The following is a 22,955-nucleotide window of genomic DNA, read 5'->3' on the forward strand; positions in this document are numbered from 1 at the left end:
ATACTTTAAGATGATTTCTAGGAATAAAATATTCCTCACTCATCTAAAAAAATTAGATGCGTAAAATAAAAAAAAAATAGCAGCAACTTTTAAACAAAGCAGCTAATACACTTTTTTCCATTAAAAAATCTTTAACAGCTTTCAAAACGAAAAAATAATAATTAAAATTAATAAGCTCATTAAAATAAATACATCACATAAAAAACAATCGTTTCTTTTTCCCCTGTTACCAAAAACATTTTTTAAATGAATTAATGCACTTACCAAAACAAAAAGAAAACAATAAAATGTCAACTTAAATAATTTTCATTGTCAAAAAAAAAAAAAAAAATCGTTTGCGCATATTTTTGTGTAGAAACATAAATGACTTCGAGTTAATTCGCCGAAAACTGAATGCCTAAATTAAAACTTTAGCGTAAAAATAAAAACAAGTCATATCAACAATAATTATTTCACAGTTAAAACCATAGCTGCGGAGTCGGAGTCAATCTCATTTTGAGATAAAGGAGTCGGAGTCGAATATCTAAGAATCGGAGTCAGTCATTTGTCCTCCATGTATAAATTTATGCCAAAGCTACGAAGTCAGAGTCGAAGTCGGGGAGTCGGAGTCCGATTAATTGACGGGCACAGGAGTCGGAGTCGGAGTCAGGTGCCCCTAAATTCTCGGAGTCGAAGTCTGGAGTTTGGCGTCAAGAGCTATTTCCAATAAAATTTGTTTGAAGTAAATCCGTTTTCAAGTACGGAATCTACATTGACTTTCAGTTTCCCCGTAGGCGCTAATGTTAAGGGATTTGAACTGTTCAAAATTGAACGGAAAATTGTTCAAATCAAAAATATATTTTACATACAAGTTTTTCATCAAAATCTTTTTCCTACAAAGTTTCTTTGAAGCAAATTCGCCTCACAGTTCGGAATTGCCTTGAATTTCCCCGTAGGCGCTATTGTTAAGTTTTTTTGAACTGTTCAAAATTGAACAAAAAATAGTTCAAATCAAAAAGTAAAATACGGGAATGAGGTGTCCTCACCGAGATCTGTCGAACAAAAAAAAGTTTTTTCGAATCGGACTATTTATTCAAACGTTATTAGGGGGGGGGGGGCGGGACAGACAGACAGACAGACCGACAGACCGACAGATATTTTCCCGCATCTCAATACCCTACTTTCCAATTTTAAATTTTTCGATATTTATTTAATTATTTTATTTATTTTTGACTTTTTTGTTTTTTGCGATATTTTTAAGATGCATTAAGCCTTTCATGCAATTTTCTTCTTTTTCTCACTTTTACTGGGAACGTAGGCTAAAAAGCATAGTAATAATAACAACAATTGGATCTGGGGTCACTCAATGACCCCCCACGCCTCCTAACGTTCGCCTAGGAAGCGCGCGTTCTCCCGGGTTAATGTTTCGTACCCAAAACTGCTAGTTCGTTTGCAGGGGAGGCAGGGGAGAATATAGAAAAATCTTTTGGAGGGGGCACGGGAAATTGAATAGCCCTCCCCGCCCCCGCCTTCGATATTTCATACAAAGTTTTAATGACTTTATTTTTAAATGTGCGTGTATTTTAATTTTTTTTAAGGCTTCCTTCGGTTCAATGAATCTACTTCTTAGTACATGAATATTATGCACTAATATAACTTTGAATGTGGACGGAAAACATCTCTAACGTTTCAAGCCATTTAAATACTAAAACCAATATAATGTCACCGAGATGCTATACAATGCTTTTATAACACTAGGGCAAGGTTATTAAATAAACCCATACCTCTCTTGATGTAAAAATTAATTTAATCATAACTTCATAACATATATAAGTTTCACTGAAGAATTCAGAAACTATTTTTGTGTGAATTTCAAAATAGTTGCTGATTTGTTCTTAAAGCCGTGACACAGTTGAGAAACATATTGATACTACATGCCGTTTCCATTAAAAATCATGGGTTTTCCAAGAAACTACCATATGATTTTTTTCATTTTGCATTTTTTTATAAGCTGAAAAAGAAATCTATTATTTCGCAAATAAGTTCTTGGATCAAAATGACTTTTTTAGATGCTTTAAAAAAAATGTTAATTAATGATTCCATCAAAGTAGAATTAGTGGACGAATCGTAATAATACGGTCCCTTGAATTCGAAACCACTGAGTTAAGTTTATTCTACAACTCTATAGGACTCCAGTAATACTTCTTTAGCAAACTTAAATGCTTTTAATTTAAAATATGTTGTGTATGTATGTTAACCACGTAAAAAAATGCAAAAGAAAGGTCGATTAAAAAGTGATAAATAAAATAGTGAAATTAATTCATCCTTTTCGGGGTGGCACGGGCCCCTGGGACCCCCCTAAAATCCGCTACTGAGGAGAGGATCATGTGCATGCCCCTCCCCCCCCCCAAAAAAAAAAGATATTCTGTATCCGCCGCTGGTAACAGTAATAATACGAGCTGATGTGTGCATCATATGACTTCCTTTTACTCTAATTTAATGTCATTTCTCCATTATTGGCAATTTTAATGTGATTCAATTGTTTGCTCTCTAAATATCACCAACAGTGGCCAAATTGAAACCAAATTTAAAATTAAAAAAAAAAAAAACATCGCCAAATTTGTCGCCAAGTTAGCGACCAAACTTGGCGACCAAAAGACTGGCGATAGATCTCCAAGTGTCCGCCAAATTGTTAAACCACTTGAGTTTACATCGAAATTAACAATGATTTCCCCCCAAAAAGGGGCAAAAGACCCCTTTAGGAACATCTGAATGCAACCAAAAAGGAAGGTGCACAACTAGGCCCCACTAGGAGTCTACGTACCAAATTTCTACTTTCTAGGACATACTGTTTTTGACTTATGCGAGATACATACACACATACACATACACACATACGCACATACGTACGTACATACGGACGCCACGAGAAAATTCGTTGTAGTTAACTCGGGGGTCGTCAAAATGGATATTTCGGTTGTCTGTAGGTACCTAGGCATATATCCACGTGTGGTCGTGTCGAAAAAAAAAAAAAAAACTCAAAATTCATTCTGGGGTGAGAAAAATGGAAATTAATGCCGATTTTTGAGTGAAAATTTTTTCGCGAATACAATACTTCCTTTTTTTGTAAAAGGAAGTAATAATGTGTAAAAGAATATTTGATTGGTAATGTCTTTAAAGCATTGGCATCAATCTGTGAAGTAGGTGCGGTAAATATATTTTTCGAATGCACTTTTATGCTGCCTCCGTGGGGAGCACATCATTATGGATGGCCAATATTTTCTTCGCTGCAGAGATCCGCGTGGGGCTTCTTTTGTTGAAAGATACTGAGAGGCTAGAAGTCGAATGGACACTCACTTTTTCATTTCTTTGTTATTTTTTAACTTACTTTTTTTAGATGTCAAGTTTCCTGCTATTGGAGAGGATATTTTTTATAGCGATCGTTAGGAAATTTCCGCAGTTATTTGCGCACATTTGAGCCTTTTTTTTTTTTTTGCATTTTTATCTCGCAGGAAAGAATAAAAGTCCGATATTCTGAGAATTGCGTCCCTCTTAATTCCTCTTTCAAATTGATTCTTAAAAGATAATTTTGTTCATTATATTTTATTGTAAGTATTGACTAAAAAAGGGGGAGGGGGCTTTTTAATGCGTTGAAATTAGGGTTTTATGAAACATTAAAATTGTCAAGAGGGTTCTGTAACCGTGAAAATATTGGATGCAACGATGCACTAGAAAAGAAAAGTATTGCTAGTAAGTAAAATTGATTCGTTTTTAATCTTATTATTTTTTTTCCTTCTTGGATATTTTCTCCAACGTCTAAAATTATAATGTATCTACTTCATAGAAACGCATTTTTCAAATGAAGTATGATATGATAATGTTAACTTTTTGCATTTATAAGTATTTATTAGTTACTAGTGGCACCAGAATGCCTGTATGTGTATATTTGCAAATAATGTATGGTGAATCTTCTCGCCAATTGGCTTGTACCCATGTTACGGTTCCACGTTATGATAATTTCGTAATTTACTTGTCCATCTTATGATATTTTTGTTCTTAAAATTGGAATAGAAAAAGAACCACATCGAATTTTCGAAAAATCGCTTCGAGGTGCACACCCCCATGCTACAAACTAACTTGGTGCAAAATTTCATGAAAATCGGCCGAACGGTCTAGGCGCTACGCGCGTCACAGAGATCCAAACATCCATACAGGGAGACTTTCAGGTTTGCTTTTTAAAAAGAAAAAAAAAAAAAGAAGAAAGATAAAGAAGTAAAGAAAAGAAAGATAAAGAAAGATAATTTTCAGAACAAATTCTTTCCCATTTTATTAAATTTCTGTGAAAAATGGGCTTAAAATTGGAATGGATAAAGAACAAAATCGAATTTTTGAAAAATCGCTTCGAGGTGCACACCCCCATGCTACAAACTAACTTTGTGCCAAATTTCATGAAAATCGGCTGAACGGTCTAGGCGCTATGCGCGTCACAGACATCCAGACAGAGATCCGGACAGAGATCCAGACATTCAGGTTTATTATTAGTAAAGAAAAGATTAAAGATAAAGCGATTGAACCAGAACACAGTGAACCAAATCTGTATTTAAGGAACAAATTGTTTTTTTATTTTTTGATTTAAACGAGGATGTATTGTGTAAACGTGTTGAGACGTTGACATTGTCCTTTTAATCTCTCTTTCAATAAGTAACTTTCTAATGCGAAAAAATATAGTTGGAAGACTACAGAATACTACAATAGACGTGGGCTCAATTTTAATTCTTTATTTCGTAAAACCATTTTGCGAATATATGTAGTCATGTTGTGAACTTTTAATCAAAAATTTCTATTTTTGACTGCTAAACTATTTTTTTTTTGAGCAATCACGATTGCTTATTGCTTTTATTTGACTGTTTTTGACGTTCTTATCATTTTTCCCACCACCACCCTCCGCAGCATCACCGTCGACCGGGTCCTCACGATGCTGCACCTCTAGCAAAAACCGTCTCCAGGTTTCGTCAATATCCTACACTTACACGCATACATACACGCACCTACACACATATACATACATACACCTACACACACATACATACACCTACACACATACACAAACACACACACACAACTACCCACACACTCATGCCTGCACACAGAGACAAACACATATGCCTACACACACACACACATACCCCCATACACACAACTACCCACACACTCATTCCTGCACACAGACACAAACACACATGCCTACACACACACATATCCCCCACACACAGACACACACGCTTACATATACACACACACTCGTGATTGCGAAAAACATAATTTGAATTCAAGATGACAAAATTCAATTTTTTTTTTAATGGTTATTTAATCGATGGAAAAAGACCTAACAGTAGTAAAATTCTTTTAAAATTAATTGTTGTTCTAATTAAATTTTCATTCCACATAGGCTCATCTTGAGTCATGTGATCAATGAGATAAAAAATGAAGCATTTTTTAATACAGAACAACTTTTATTTGACCGCTTTTTGTCCGAATCTTCGGTTTCTCCGGATCAAATGTGAAGAATTAAAAACATATCTTTACTCAAACAATATTTCTAAATTACGATAGTAAGAACGGAACTATAAATGCACCAAATACTCGCTCTTTATTTTGATTAAGGTATGCAAACATCCTAGTTTTCGAAAAAACATCGATTTTGAGGAGTTTAAAGAACCCCAGTGTTCTTCTTTCTAGAAAACTAAAACAAATTCACTAAACTTAAATGCATTGCTTATAACTGAAATTCACTTTTTCATTCTTTATTTTCTAATAAATACGTTTTCAAAGTTTTTATCTACGCTGACAGATCTAACAAAAAAAGTATTAAACTATAAAAATTTGAAATTTTGCAAAAATGGTAATTAAACATATTATTGTGATATAAACCTCGAAAATTCAATGTACACACAGTATGTGGTTTTGAAATAATGATCAGTTAAACTTATGGGTAAAAAGCACGTATTTCGGAGGAATTTTTCTAACATTTACCCATAATGCCTGTTTTTAGTTAATCATTTCCGAATTGGAGAGTCATATCACTCTCTGGTATCTAACAAAGACATAGAGAAAAAAGCTTTAAAAAGAATAAAATAGTGAATGCGCTGGAAGTGTTACGAAATCCGACGTGGAAGTGTTGCTTATTCATTAAAAAAAAAGTATAGACTTTTTTTTCAACATGTAAGTGGTCAAAATGTGTGATTCATGCCATATTTAATAATCGTATAAAGTTTTAGAAAGGTGCAATGAATATTGAAGAAACAAATGTTGAGGGTGTTCGCCTACCTTAAATGTGCAACTCCTTCATAGGTCGCGCAATACATTATAGTCATATAATAAACTTGGCTTATTTGGAGCGTGAGTTCGACACCACTGCAGCTGCATTATTGATAATGATGTATTAGCCAGTAACAATCCTATGTAACTGTTACAAGGCATTGTTTTCTACTACAATAAAAGATAAGTCTAAGAATTTACGAATGTGTTTTACCTATTATTCGGATCTTCGTTTATCCGGATTGCCTTTGGTCCCAAATATTCCGGATAAACGAGGTGGTACTGTAAAAGTATTGCAGCTGCTATCAGAAGCATAATGTACTAAACGTTTTAATATACAGGGTGAGTTCGATCGAATCTGCCATACGAAAGGGGGTGATAGAAGAGCCCAAGCGGAGCATAGAACCACCCATAATCGTGTCCAATCCTTCCTTGTGTCTATCGTGTTCTAATTCCTGTATACACATTTTTTATTTAATAGAAAAATATGATTTGTATAAATTAGTGTATTGCACAGAAAGTTTTTTAATCTTCCGTCCCTATAACATTGAAAAAAGAGAATTTAAAAAAATGTAAAATTAAAAAAAAAAGTTGAATTAAAAAAAATGAAAATCATTGAGGAAAGTTAAAGACGATTACAAACCACAAATTGCTGTTTTTATTATTACATGCCTATTTTATTTATAGGTCTACTAGCTGTACCCGACGCGCGTTGCTACGCCAGCAAAAAAATACATCATTATACTGATTTTCATGACAATCGGTTGAACGGGGCAGAAGTTGCTACTCTGCAGTGCCACCTGGTGGCGAGTGGCTTCAATGAGCATATTATGCACCTTCTGCGTGGAAAAATACAGATAGATAGCAATTTTCATAATAATCGGTCCAGGTATCAAGTGAAACCGTGACTATACTCAAATTTTGTACTCACGCAGTTTGCAAGATCAATCAATCGCTAAAAATATCAAATAGAAAAAGTTTTAAATCCCCTCCGTTGCATGAAAAGCCATAAAACAATAAAGAAAGAATTTATTTGTTCAAACTCAAGAAAAATGGCAACAGCTAACTTCTTATCAATGAGATCTTTCACGCGAATTAATTTCTGCAGTGGATCATTTTATTCGTATTTATCCAATTGATTGTGACTTAAATTAGAATTAAAAAAGAACTATCCATCGGATTTTTTTCGAACCGGTCTATAAACATTCCCAGTACCACAAATAACAAACGGTGAAAGTTTCAGCCAAATCTGCCGGGTAGTTTTTGAGTTCATGGTTGACATACAGAGAAACATTCATTTTTATATATATAGATATTTCAAAAACCAATTTGTGAGTACTTGGCTTCAAGTTTGCAACAGACATTCGTAATACCGTATTTAGATGATTGTTTGCTTTGCAAGGTTTCATTATAGATTTTTCGTTCCGTAATATGGAGCACAACTGTGAGCCTCGTGGGTCAGATGCGTCCACATATGAAGCGCGGGCTGTAGGTTGAGCACAACGAGCAACAAAAACAAAAAGGGCGTCTTTATAAAGGTGTAACACACATTGCTTTCTTAAAGTAGGGAAAGGGGTCATTGTCCCCTCTTTTAATTAACATTTTGTGCACTATTTTTTACTTTAATTTTGTGATTGCTTTCAGAACTTTCTTCCTCCTTGCTTATACTATTTAACAAAATAACTTGCCTTTTTATTTAAGTGCGTTTAAATTATATCGCAGTTCTTTAATGACAAAAAAAAATTTTGAAAAAAAAAAAAAAAAATAGAACCGACTTCAAAATTGCTCTAAAAAGTGAAAAATAATTTTATTCTTTAAACACCATCGATAATACTTTTAAACATAATTTTTGAAGTTGGCGCAAAAACGATCGATAAATTAATTCACAGCCATAACTCAACTACAAGTATAAATTTAACCACGTCCAGTTTCTTCACTACCACATGCATTACGCATTGATGACAGCATATTTGAGTAACGATATAAATGTTTCGTTCCTAAGTTTGGACGATTTTTTGATAAAAATATGAACGAAGCATGGTTACAATGAATTTTCCTTTTTTTTTTTTTTTTGCGCCAACTTCAAAAATTATGTTTAAAAGTATTATCGATGGTGTTTAAAGAATAAAATTATTTTTCACTTTTTAGAGCAATTTTGAAGTCGGTTCTATTTTTTTTTTTTTCAAAATTTTTTTATTTCATTCTTTTTAGTGTAAATGTAGATATTTCAGTAAAAGTAAGAAGTTACCTAGTAAGAAGTGCGTCTCTATATCACTGTATTGCTTTAGAAAAGCCTTTATTCAAAATTATCATTACAATTACTATTAATGTTACAGTTATATGGCACCAAACTTTTATAACAATGAGTTTCATATTGTCGCGTAGATGAAGATAGCGAAGACAATGTGAAAGCCAAATGAAGCGAATACTCTTTAGTCTCAACTCAAAATCTTTATTCTGAACCACGAATGAACGTTACATCTCCTTATATACAACTTGAAAAAGTTCTGGAACTTTCCAGACTTGAAAAAATACAGAAATTAATAGAAAATTCGAGAAAATACGGGAAACAGTAGAAACGAAATTTTAGTAAAATTCACTTTGTCCTAGTCGGGATTTGAACCCAGGTTGATCGTGTGGGAGACGGGAATTCTACCACTGAGCCACCGTTATCCACGGATGAAAAGTGCGAACTTCGCTACAATATCATTTTAATCATTTAATAGGGAAATTTACTGTTTTTTGCCCATAACTTTTTTACTAAAGAACAAATATGGTCAAACAAAGTAATGGGACCTAAGTTGAGCCATCCTCTATCCATTAAAAAAAGAATCATCAAAATCGGTTCACTAGGTGAGACGCTATGAGTGGACAAACAAAAAAAAAAAAAACATACATACGGTATGAACTGATAACCGCCTCCTTTTTGAAGTCGGTTAAAAAAGTGGTTTTGTTAAACAAAAAAAAAAAAAAAAAAGTAAGTAAAACAAACACTGTCTGGTAAGTGTTTTTTTTTTTTTTTTACAAATTTTTATCTGTCCGCGGTGTGAAAAATGTTGAGAAATGTTGCTTTAGACAATGCGTTTGAAAATACTTAGTTTCTCAAAGACTGCGGCGTCACGTACGATACTTCATTCGTCACAAAGATAATGAAGTTTCACGACACTTTGTTATTTAAATTACTTACGAAATTTAACGATAGTTTGTTCTTCTTAAAGACTTCCCGATTTTGCATGAATATTTCCACAAAGGATTTCGTGCTTCAATTTATTCGTTTAGAGCTGGAGTAATTTTCACAAAAATGCTGCTACTTTTGACTATGAATAAAATTACTTTTTTATTTTAAGGTACTTATTGTTAAAAATTTTGAATCGAGTTTGAGATGAACAATTTGTTATAGTTGTGACGAATATTTAAGCTCGTATTTTAAGGTTCTAAATTCCCAAAACGCGTATTTGTAATTTTATGGTTCAAGTCTGTATCCGAACACGATTTTCATCTAAAAATCTAGTCTGGGTTTTCCAAATTCTTGTCCGAAAACCTAGTGAGTTGTCTTCTTCCTCGTTTATTCTTTCTTATTTCTTTTGTTTTACTTAATAATTTGAAAAATATGCAAAGATAAAATGGTTTCCAAGGGTCAAGTTAAAAGAAAAAAAAAAGGAGATTCAAGATTTTAAGATATTCAACGTTAAACTATGTTTTTATATATTTCAAGAAATTCAAGAATCCCGTTCCATATAAAAGCTTATTTACACATTGCATCCCGGCAATAGAAAGTGACACAACTCATAAAAAAAGGAAAAAAGAAAAAATCTATACAGTTTTTACAGATAATCATTGTTTTATGCAGTAATAGTGTAAGTGCCTTGATCTCAAATATTACAATACGCGCAAAAACATTAAGATTGATGTATACAGTTTAGCTTTTATTGTCTTTATCAATAATCCATTTTTCAAGTTAGAAAATTTATCTTCTAAATTACAGTGAAACCTGTGTAAGTTGACCACTCGCGATACAGTACTTTGGTGGTCAACTTAGACAGGTGGTCAACTTATAAAGGGCGGTAATGTTTTTTTTTTTTTTTTGTCATTTCTAGCACCATGTATTCATTTTTTGAGTAATTCACCCTTATTCTTTCTGTTCAACTCACTTTCATTGTTTAACATTATTGAAAGTGAAACAATAATTAAAAATACTATTCAAATAATTTTATTTTTTCCTTGTATTTAACTATATTAGACACTGTAGTTTTAGAAATTCCATATGTGCCGGCTAATTTTCTCTGGCTTTCTCCATTTTCAATTAATTTTAATATAATATTTCATACTTCTTATTAATCTCAAGTTCAACTAACTTTCCTTTTCAAGCCTTTTTTGTACAACTTATGGCACAAAGAGCAATAAGCGCGACTCTCCCAGTTCATAAAGGCAAAATTAAAATGTCCTATCGCTTAATCCCTTGCACCAGAAACATGTAACTTTACTCATTAGCAGGTGTACATCTGCGTACCCGCAGAGCGAGGGGCCCTCGTCCTTAAAGGGGCTAACAGCCCTAGAAATTGAAGAAAAAAAAATAGCACTAAGACTTATTTACAAATAGACACTGCTGGCCACTAGGGTGGGACCCTACATATTTTGTTGCTGGAGGGCCCAAAATGTATAGATCCTGGCTTGCTCTTTTTAGCACAATTCCTGTGTTGCCACAACATATTGCAAATGAAAGAAAAGACTTAGAGCTTTTCTACTGACACCTATTTTCATTGAACAGAGTACAAAAAGCTATCTCAAATAGAACAACAAATGAAAAACAAGTTTGGAGAATAAAGAGCAGCATAAGCTTCATGCTGATGTTTAGTTAGTAAAATGCTAGTCTCTCATCAAAGCATTAAAAACATTTTTAGAAAGCTATAAAAAAAAAGAAATAATAATAATAATAATAATAACAATGACAATAATAATAATAATAATAATAATAACAATGACAATAATAATAATAATAACAATGACAATAATAATAATAATAATAATAATAATAATAATAATAATAACAATAATAATAATAATAATAATAAATGATAAAATATAAATAATTTGCCGAAGAAAGTTTAAAAAAATAAACCAAGTGGTCAACTTACAAAGGGTTTTTTGCAATACTTCAACCCAAATTTGGCGTACATTAGTGTTCATGATAGACAGGTAGTCAAGATAGAGAGGTGGTCAAGTTACAGAGGTTTTCCTTTATTAAATGAGATAGGACTAATTCCGTTCCTGACAAAGGCGGTCAACATAGAAAGGTGGTCACTTTACAAGGGTGGTCAACTTTACATGTTTTACTGTATGAAATTTTAATGATGTGTCACTAATTATTATGTCGTTTTATGCCCCCACACACCAATTGTGGTAGCTAACGTTGTGCGAGTTTTGTGTCAAGAAAGATCATCAAATTTTGATTTAAAATCAATAACCTGTACGTTTTTTTTTTAAATTTTAAATTGTATCCATTTTCTTTCCGGGGTGCGATATATGCTCACTGCATAATCAAACTTTAACATAAGATTTAGGCAAATTTAACAGCCACATCAAGAGTGAATAACGTAAAAACAAATATGCGCCAGACCGAATTGCATTCCGCCTGTTCAGGCTGCGTTCGGAAACAGTTCCTAGTTACACAGCTGAGCTGGTCAGGTTGCGGGTATGACGTCACTGTTAGTTTTCTGATGAGCCCGTTAAGACAGCTGTGTTTCAGAACACTCGTGGTTGCAGCGTGGTTACTTCTAGTTTAGTAGCAGACGTCGCTCTGATCAAAGAAAGAGTGAAATTTGAAACACGACCAGATTGGTCAATACCATGTGATCTTGCTAACCAAGTTAAATCTGTTGAGAGATGGGTGAGAGCGGTTGCAACCGAGTACACCACAAGAGAGTGACCGCAAGCATTTCTGAACGCGTGTAGGTGACGTCAAACAAGAAGGTGACGTCAACGTTTTGAGTTTCTGAACCCTTGCAGTGTCACCGTGTGAGACCATTCCTTGTTTCCGAACGTTCCCTAAAAGGAAGAATTTTATGTCAATTCAGGAAATCACGTAGATGCCAATAAAACTAATAGAATTTTTAGTTAAGACTTAAACGGGGAAAAAAACTCCCTGAAAGTACGGACATAAATAAAATTAAATAATAAAACTTGTTTTAATTGTTATAATACTAATAAATCATGACGTACTTTGAAGAAGCAAAACTACTCTACATGGTTCTTGGTAAAATTACGTTGTTTTGCATTATTAATATGCATTTAGCAAAGCCAAAATATACCGTCTGGATGATGAAGAGGTTTGGTCTGAATAGTACTTGCTTCTTTATAAATACCACATTAGAAAGGCAACGTGTGTTAAACCAAGGCTGCGATCGGAAGCTGCTCACCGGTTACACCACGTGGTTGGTCAGGTTTCCATTATGTCGTCACCAATAGTTTTCTGGTCAGACCGGTGGAACAACTTCGTTTTCAAACACTCATGATTACATCTCGGTTTGTCTCGTTCAGCAGCAGGAGGCCCTCCAATCAATGAGGGTGTAAAACTTGAAATACGACCGGATTGCCCTAAAGATACCATGTAATCTCATTAACCACGTTGAGATTGGTGAGAGAAGGGTGAGAGCGGTTGCAACCGGTTCGACCGCCACAGAGTGACCGCAAGCATATCCGAACGCTGGTAGATGACGTCACAGTTTTTCATTTCCCTACGTCGTGCGGTGCCACTGGTGCGACTGTTTCTCGGTCCCAATCCAAACGCACCCCAAGGGTTCTGGAAGGTTAACCTCCTACCTTTCACTGCGCCTGTGTTCAAATATTTATTCACTCTTAAAGAAATGGAAAAAGCTGTAAAAACTTCTATAGCATAATTCAAATTTTTAAAACTAAACAAATGATTTCCTGTAATCTAAACACGCTTGTTTTCAAAATGTATAACATATGTATAATTTAGAGCTCCAAGTATATTATATTGGTGCTATAAAAGTTATTTTGTCTGTTTTGTTATTTTGTTTACCAAGCCAAACAAGCAGATCAGCAATAAAGCAATCTACGATCGTCAAAAACTAGCATCAGTTGTGTTACAACAACTCCCAAATGTGTCCCTATAAACTTTATTCTATCCGGCATGGGTCCGGCTATTTCCGCACCAGCCGAACAATTGCTCCCAGACTCGACGGAAACAGCTCCACGACCGGCGCCGGGGTATCACGTGACAGAGGTATATTTGGAAAGAGTCCAGGAAATTTTCGATGAGGGAGAGTCCACTTATAAAGCAATATAGGGATACGAGGATATGAGCCTTTGTGTTTGAAAGCATAGAAATTTTTAGATTGAATGAGATGGAATGCAATTTCGAGGCAAACTTCGATAAGTCTCAATACATTTTACGGGAGCGTTTTTCAGACTTTTTTGCTCATGTACTGTTAAAATTTGTGAAAATCTTTTGCAAAAGGCACGTTTTTGGAAAAACACAAGTTAAAAATAAAAAATTTAAAAAAGGAAAAGTAAAATCTTAAACTCTTTACTTTTTGTTGCAAAAAATCTTACTTTGTTATTTTATTTAATTTTTTTAACTTTTTTGTTGAAAAATAGAAGAAATATTGCAACGTTTCAGCGCTCAAATTTTCGGAGAACTGATTTCACGTATTTCGGGGTTGCAAGGCATCCTTTTTTTACTTCCTTTTACAAAAAAGGAAGTACTGTATTCGCGAAAAAATTTTCACTCAAAATTCGGCCTTAATTTCCATTTTACTCACCCCCGATTAATGTTGAGTTTTTTTTTTCAACCCGACCACACGCGGATAAGTGCCTAAGAACGTATAAACACCCGAAATATCCACTTTTACATTGCTCGAGTTAATTACAACGACTTTTCTCGCAATGTCCGTTTGTATGTGTGGATATGCGTATGTATGTCACATAACTCAAGAACGATATGTCCTAGAAAGTTAAAATTTGGTACGTAGATTCGTAGAGGGGTCTAGTTGTGCACCTCCCCTTTTGGTTGCATTCGGGTGTTTTTAAAGGCGTCTTTTGCTCCTTTTTGTAGGGAAATCATTGTTAACTTCGATGTAAACTCAAGTGGTGTTATTATTTGGCGGGCACTTGGGCGATATAACGTTAGTCTTTTGGTCGCCAAGTTTTGTCGCCAACTCTGAGAAAAATTTGGCGATTTTGTTTTTAAATCTTGTTTCAATTTGGCCGCTGTTGGTGATATTTAGAGAGAGCAATTTTAATGTGATTCAATAGATTTAAACTATTGAATCACATTGAAATTGCCAATAATGAGAAAGTGACATTAAAATTAGAGTAAAATGAAGTCATGTGATGCACACATCAGCTCCTTAATGCAAAAGAAGTGAGATTATAGATGTAGCTCACTCCTTTTGCATTGAGAAATAGGTTTCTTGTAGTCCCGAAATATGTGTATACAGTTCTCTGCAAATTTGTAAGATCTAACGTTCTAATATTTTCTTTTCCTTTACTAGTAATTTAAAAAGTACTAATGAAGCTAAATGCAGCGTTTTCATCACCATCAATTTGCAACGGCACTTAAATGTAAATTTAAGCAATTATTGTTCTTATCATAAAGTAGCTAAAATCCACTTGCCAAAGAAAAAAAAAAAATAATAATCCTATTTTCTCTTGAATTATGATGAGTGAAAACTGCGAGTTTGCCCATTTTTGCAAATTTTTATTCTTTACTAAATGCCGTATGTTTCTTTAATCAATAGAGATAAGCAAAAAAAAAAAAAAAAATCTTGAAATTTATGGGTGTATTTTGTTTATGAATGTTATATTTAAAACCGTTCTTTAATAAAAAAAAGAAAAAAAAACTAAGACTATTTTTTTTCACTATAGCTCTAAAACCCATTTAAAATTCAAAAATTTTCAAAATTGACCATTTTTGACAGCTTATAACTAAAAAGAGGAAGGCAGCATTCACGTGACATTTAGCAAGGCAAGACTTCTACATATCAATCAATCTGTGAATTTCATTCTGTTTTTCAACTACGCCTAAACACTACGCCACCCAGACAAACCACCCACCCAACATAGATCTTCCTATGAAAAAAAAAACATCTATATGGAATAGAGATTCCGCACACTTTAATTAACAGCGTTCTAGTTCGAATAAAATTTAGCCTTTTTCAATATATAGTGTTCATTGAAACACAAAAGAGAAAAAAAATTGTTTTGTCCAAATGTCTGACACTTCTCTACGCATAGTATTACATTCCAAAACAAGAGAGAAAAAAAAACAAACTGTTTTGTCCAGATAAAGTTAGCGTCATAGAAATTTATTATCTTTTTCCCGCGGCAATTATATTCGCGTGTGGAGGTTTTTTCGACAAATCCTAAACAATACCAACACATCACCATTTCTCGAACAAAGCTATCATAAAAGTCCTTAAGCGCTCTGAAGTGTCAAATTACGTCTAACATTACTTCAACCGCGCATCAAATGATGTCTTAGTATCTCTTGCTCATAACACCTGATGGCTCTTTTGTGACCTCTACGTCCCTAAATAATGTTGCCCGTAAAGACACTTTCCCAATGCTCGCGGTTTCGGCAGAAGCTGGATAAATAAGAAATGATTTTGCAAAATGTGTGCGTGTGGATTAATTCGCGGAATTAGTGGATGCATTTGCTAAAGCGTATTTGATTGGATCTTTTCTAAAATGTGTTTTGTGCAATGATTATTATGCAGCTGAATTTATTAGTGCAAAAGATGCAACGCATTTTAAGTAAAAGAGAAAGTTGTGCGTATTATGGGATTATGACTTAAATGCATCGGGCAGCATTGCAAACAAGTAAGTCACATTTGCATTAATATGATGTTTTATGAAAGGACTAGTGGCACCCGCACGGCTTTGCCCGTAGTTAAAAATTAAAAGGTCACTCGGTTCGCTTGTATATTTACAAATAATGGATTACGAATTTATCGCCAATTGGCTATGTTCATTCACTCTCCCATTCCACGTCATGATAATTTCGTAATTTACTCGTCCATCTTATGATAATTTTGCTCCGGAAAATGTTCTTAAAATTGAAATAGCAAAAGAATAAAATCGAATTTTCGAAAAACCGCTTTGAGGTGCACACCCCATGCTACAAACTAACTTTGCGTCAAATTTCATAAAAATCGGCAGAACGGTCTAGGCGCTATGCACTTCACAGACATCATACAGACATCCAGAAGTCCAGACAGAGAGATTTTTCGCTTTATTATTAGTAAAGAAGATAAACTGAGTTATATATCAGTAAAGGGATTATTTATTTATTTTATTTGTGTCTGTTTTTTGAGTCGATGTTTTTCACCTGCTTCATTGTAAAGTCTTCTTTAGCTCATGCTTAACTTTTCGTACAATCCGTTATGAAGGATTTAACTTAAGTACTAAAACTTCTGTCTAAAATGTTAACAAGTAATATAAAAAAACAAAAGTTAAACTCAATTACTGCTAGAAAAATTTTATTCTACTAATTAATAAAATCAAATTAGTGAATTATTATTTGAAAACTGTATTAACATCAAGTGTCATCTAAAACAAGTTTTAAAAAATGTATTTGAATTTAAGGGGATGAATACAAGGGCGCTCATATAGGGGGCACGGGGGCTCCAACCCCTAAAAATTAGCACTTCCTTGCTTTTAGTGCTTTTTTCTTTGCGAAAATGTATAAAAATTTATTTTCCAGCCATTAATGAATAAGTTATTACAAATGTCAAAATTTATTGTCTCTAATCTGTACTAAAATTGGTTTTCTTGGGGTAAATATTCTGCTAAACCATAGGGAAAATTTTTGAGCCCCCTTAAAATTTTGCATATGGGCGCCCTTGGATGAATAAAAAGTATTTTATTAAGGATTGAAAATTTGAACAAGATCTGTAAATATGTATATATAGGGAGAGTAAAATAATAATAGGAATTGAAAAATAAATGTATAGATAAGAATATTTGGGATACATAGTGAAATAAATAATTAATTTTAGTTAGGGTCTCCGTGGCTCTGTGGTAAAACCTTCACTCCTTATACCGGAGGTCGTTGGTTCGCTTCTTATACGGGAGATCGTGGGTTCGATTCCTGCCAGTGCCGCGGGGGTTATTTCTTCTCCTTGTGCTGCAAATCTTTCTTGTTTCGGACCAGTCCACGGAAAACAGTCATTTTGCCAGCACGTGACGCGTTATATATTTCATTGAAAATAATAATTTAAAAGGGCAATGTGAATGCAATTTTGTGGCTTAAGAAATCAAAAGCGTATGTGTGGCTTCTAAAGCGAAAAATTTCGTCATAACCTTTTAACATTAATTTCAATAAAAATATAAATTTCATTAAAAATAATAATTTAAAAGGGCAATGTAAAAAGAATTTTGTGGCATAAGAAATCAAAAACGTATGGGCGGCTTCTAAAGCGAAAAACTTCGTCATAACCTTTTAACATCAATTTCATTAAAAATAATAATTTAAAAGGGAAATGTAAAACCACTTTTGTGTCTTAAAAATCAAAAAAGTATGTGTGGCTTCTAAAGCGAAAAATTTCGTCATAACCTTTTAACATCAATGTCATTAAAAATAATAATTTAAAAGGGCAATGTAAAAACAATTTTGTGACATAAGAAATCAAAAACGTACGTGTGGCTTCTAAAGCGAAAAATTTCGTCATAACCTTTTAACATCAATTTCATTAAAATAATAATTTAAAAATGGCAATGTAAAAACAAATTTGTGACATAAGAAATCAAAAACGTACGTGTGGCTTCTAAAGCGAAAAATTTCGTCGTAACCTTTTAACATCAATTTCATTAAAAATAATAATTTAAAAGGGCAATGTAAAAACAATTTTGTGGCATAAGAAATCAAAAACGTACGTGTGGCTTCTAAAGCGAAAAATTTCGTCATAACCTTTTAACATCAATTTCATTAAAAATAATAATTTAAAAGTGCAATATAAAAACAATTTTGTGGCTTAAGAAATCAAAAACCTATGTGAGGCTTCTAAAGCGAAAAATTTCGTCATAACCTTTTAACATCAATTTCATTAAAATAATAATTTAAAAATGGCAATGTAAAAACAATTTTGTGGCTTAAGAAATCAAAAACGTATGTGTGGCTTCTAAAGCGAAAAATTTCGTCATAACCTTTTAACATCAATTTCATTAAAATAATAATTTAAAAGGACAATGTAAAAACAATTTTGTGGATTAAGAAATCAAAAACGTATGTGTGGCTTTTAAAGCGAAAAATTTCGTCATAACCTTTTAACATCAATTTAATTAAAAATAATAATTTAAAAGGGAAATGTAAAAACAATTTTGTGGCTTAAGAAATCAAAAATGTATGTGTGGCTTTTAAAGCGAAAAATTTCGTCATAACCTTTTAACATCAATTTCATTAAAAATAATAATTTAAAAGGGCAATGTAAAAACAATTTTTTGGCTTAAGAAATCAAAAATCTATGTGTGGCTTTTAAAGCGAAAAATTTCTTCATAACCTTTTAACATCAATTTCATTAAAAATAATAATTTAAAAGGGCAATGTAAAAACAATTTTGTGGCATAAGAAATCAAAAACGTATGTGTGGCTTCTAAAGCGAAAAATTTCGTCATAACCTTTTAACATAAATTTCATTAAAAATATAAATTTCATTAAAAATAATAACGTAAAAGGACAATGTAAAAAGAATTTTGTGGCATAAGAAATCAAAAACGTATGTGTGGCTCCTAAAGCGAAAAATTTCGTCATAACCTTTTAACATAAATTTCATTAAAAATATAAATTTCATTAAAAATAATAATGTAAAAGGGCAATGTAAAAATTTTTTTGTGGCTTAAGAAGTCAAAAACGTACTTGTGGCTTCTAAAGCGAAAAATTTCGTCATAACCTTTTAACATCAATTTCATTAAAAATAATAATTTAAATGGGCAATGTAAAAACAATTTTGTGGCTTAAAAATCAAAAACGTATGTTTGGCTTCTAAAGCGAAAAATTTCGTCATAACCTTTTAACATTATTTATTTTTCATGAAAAATAGGAAACATTACGTGCCTAACAAAATGACCGTTTTCATTGAAATGAACCTGTACATAATATTTTTGTTCAATGGTTTAAATTAGTATTTCTCAACAAATGAGATATGTTTTTTTTACGTTGGAACCTTACCTTTCAAAACCGACAATTTGTTTCGTCATTGCTGTATTAATAGCGCTAAAATATAAAGTAATGCATACAGCAAACGGGAAGAGGTTGACTTTAGATGTCCCGCACGTGAAGCATGCAAATAAATACAATTTTAAGTGAAAAAGGTATTTAATAAAATTATAATGTGTCAGGAGTGTCTTTGAATCAAATGTAAAAAAATCAAAAAATGTTCTAACTCCTGTTCAAATAAAATATTAAGATCTATAAAAAAATGCTCTTTAAATTATCGAGTCGTGTTGTTCCGCACGTGACATTGGAATGACCCTATTGTCTTATCTTTACTAATAATAAAGCTGAAAGTCTCTCTGTCTGGAGGATGTCTGAATCTCTATGACGGGCATAGCGCCTAGACCGTTCAGCCGATTTTCATGAAATTTGGCACAAAGTTAGTTTGTAGCATGGGGGTGTGCACCTCGAAGCGATTTTTCGAATATTCGATGTGGTTCTTTTTCTATTCCAATTTTAAGAACATTTTCCCAAGCAAAATTATTTTCTACTACGAGCAAAGCCGTGCGGGTACCACTAATTTGTTAATAAATAAAGAAGCCCAACCTCTCGTTGCATTGTCAACTCTTCTTTCCGCAGTGTATATTAACTGAGTATATTAGCAATAGTACACTAACATCAGTTTTTATTCAAATACTAGCTGCATGCCCGGCGTTGCACGGGCTACTTAAACAATGAAAGAGATGTCCAATTGATTTTTTTTGTATTACGCTGACATCAGTTTCTAAAGCGCTAAGAAGTAAATAAATACGCGTAATGCAAGGGTTGCAAAACACCTAGAGCATATTTTTGGCAAAAATGTCTTTAACGTTAATCACAGTTATCAATGATACAAGTTATGAGTATTTTCAATTAGCACAAAAGATGAAAATATATATGCATTTTCAACTATAATCTGTGCTTACGTTAAAATTAATTACATCTGATAGACTATATTCGAAATATTTATGTACAATTACAATCAGCTTTGTACATAAAATGACGCACACTTTTTGGCTGCTTACGTGAAACTAAAGCACCAAGACTTAACAAATACCAGTAAGCAATAATTTAAGACCAAGTCATCAGATTCCAATTTAGTTTTAGTTAAAATCCTTAAAAACACTTTTGTTCAACTCAGTTTCACTTAACGAAATCCAAACAATCTTAATTTAACATGTTCTTTTAACGATACAAACTGTATTTCAAAAATAGAAACAGGAAGGAAAAAGAGAGTTATTACAATTCGAAAACTCACCAATATGACGGGAAAAATCCAACTAAATAAACATAATTAGTCGCACATTCTAAATGTACCAAAATATGAGGCCGTTGAATGATAAACTTACACTACAATCAATAAACATAACTAAAGAAACAACTTTCATATGCTGAAAAGAGTTAAGAACGTTGAATGTAAAAAATAAAAAAAGGACAGACGATAAAATAAAGGCTATGTCCGAATAGAGCAACCAATTTTTAAACTAATTTAAAATGAAATTCTAGATGGAAACGTTGTTTTAAGATTTGGACAGCAGCCAAAAAATCTCTTTTAAAACAATTATTAGAATTTTACTTGCTCATCCATATGCAAAATGGCAACAGGAAAGAAATAAAAATTCCTGAATAACGTTATGTTAATTAACGTTTTAATTAATATCTCCACTAATTAAAGTCGCACAATTACGAGATTGGTCCTATTGTTTTCTTTGGAAAATTTCGAATCGACGGTATCTCGTTTGGCTCTCGATTCGCGGCGGTTCTTGAGAAGATCAATCTTCAGACAGACAGACGCGAACAGATTTTAATATTATAGTGGATCATGATACTTATTTAACTAGCTTCTTAGTATACACGAGGAAACATTCTCGTGTATAAATTTTGGTGGTCTTGGTAATCTTCCACTAAAATCTCCTCGGCCGTCACAGCAGGCATTATCAAGTGAAGTTTTATTTTATGGCACCAATGGATATACTGAATACAAAAATAAATAGCCAAAGCAGAGGGATTTTATGTGTATAGCACTGACAAAACGTAACTTACTCAAATGGGATCCCGGCAAGTGGATCTTCATTTGCTTGTCCTGCACCCCATTTTTTTTTTCTTTCGTTGTCACGGGTTCTTTAAAGACCACCCCTGCGGGTCCATGTGGATGAGAACCACTTTTCCAGATGCACCCCATCTCTCCTAAAAAGTTCGTATTCGCTGGACTGATAAACCATGTAAAGGGTGTCCCAAAATTAACGCAAGATTTGAATTTGCCACCATTTTTTCCATAAATTGCTGGCAGCCATGAAAAAAGAACAATTTGACAGTTGAGAATTTAGGGTAAGTAAAAATGGGGTGTTATTGTACCATACAGCTACTAGCCCGGTCAAAATAGACCAAAAGAAGGCGAAAGTTCGGAAAAATTCCCATAAAGCTGAAAATTGGTACAGACCTTAAGAACATCATTATACATGAAATGTCAAAAGTCCTCATCGATCCGAGTGGAGCTAAAAATTTTATGCAAGGTCAAAGGTCAAAAAATCAATTTTTCATATATATCTCTTAAACGATAATTGTTAGCAAAAAAATGGAGGTTACAAGGTTTGAAAGGTATGCAATTGTGTATAAACAAGTGGGGATTCCGAGGATGGGTCATGGGGGTCATACCTTCCACCCTAAAGCTACTAAATACAGGTTGAAATGGCATTGGAGACGTATTAAAAAAAAATCCCTTAGACCCCTTATTTGTACCCCTATTTGGTACTTTGACTATGAAATTAACACAAATATAGTTAAGGACAACACTAAAGTGAAGTGTCAGAAGTCCCCATCGACCCTGGTGGAGCTAAAAATTTTATTCAAGGTCAAAGGTCAAAAACCAATTTTTCGCAACTATCTCTTAAACGGTAAGTGTTATTGTAAAAATAGGGGATACAAAGATTGAAAATTAATAGATAATTAATAAATAATTAACAGATAATTATGCACAAACGGGAGGGGATTCAGTGGATGGGTCAAGGGGTCATACCACCTTCTCCCTAAAGCGATAAAATAAAGTCTAAAACTGGAGTTCAGAGACTCAAATTTCTAAAAATTCACCCTAAAATCCCAATTTTTGTCCAAATATTGCACTTTGACTATGAAATTACCATAGAAATAATTAGAGACATCATTATAAATGAAGTTTCAAACGTTCCCAACGAATCCCAGTGGAGCTAAACGTTTTATTCAAGGTCGAAGCTCAGAAAATCAATTTTTCACAAATATCTCTTAAACGGTAAGTGTCTTAAAATAGAGGATACAAAGTTTGAAAACTATGCATTTATGTACATACAAGCGGAGATTTAGAGGCTGTGCCTTGGTGGTCTTACCCCCAGCCCTCCCCCCCCGTAAGCGACAAAATTAAAGCTGCATTTTGATGACATATTTCGTTGACCTTAAACCCCCTATTTGTGCC

The 22,955-nt window shown here is 33.2% G+C and overlaps 1 protein-coding gene across 1 annotated transcript in view; it reads left to right on the forward strand.

Moving 5' to 3' along the window:
* The window catches only part of LOC129221329 (uncharacterized), a 156,994-nt gene that overhangs the window by 77,967 nt on the left and 56,072 nt on the right, over nt 1-22,955 (forward strand).

This window comes from Uloborus diversus, chromosome 4 (assembly GCF_026930045.1).
Source record: "Uloborus diversus isolate 005 chromosome 4, Udiv.v.3.1, whole genome shotgun sequence".
NCBI lineage: Eukaryota > Metazoa > Arthropoda > Arachnida > Araneae > Uloboridae > Uloborus > Uloborus diversus.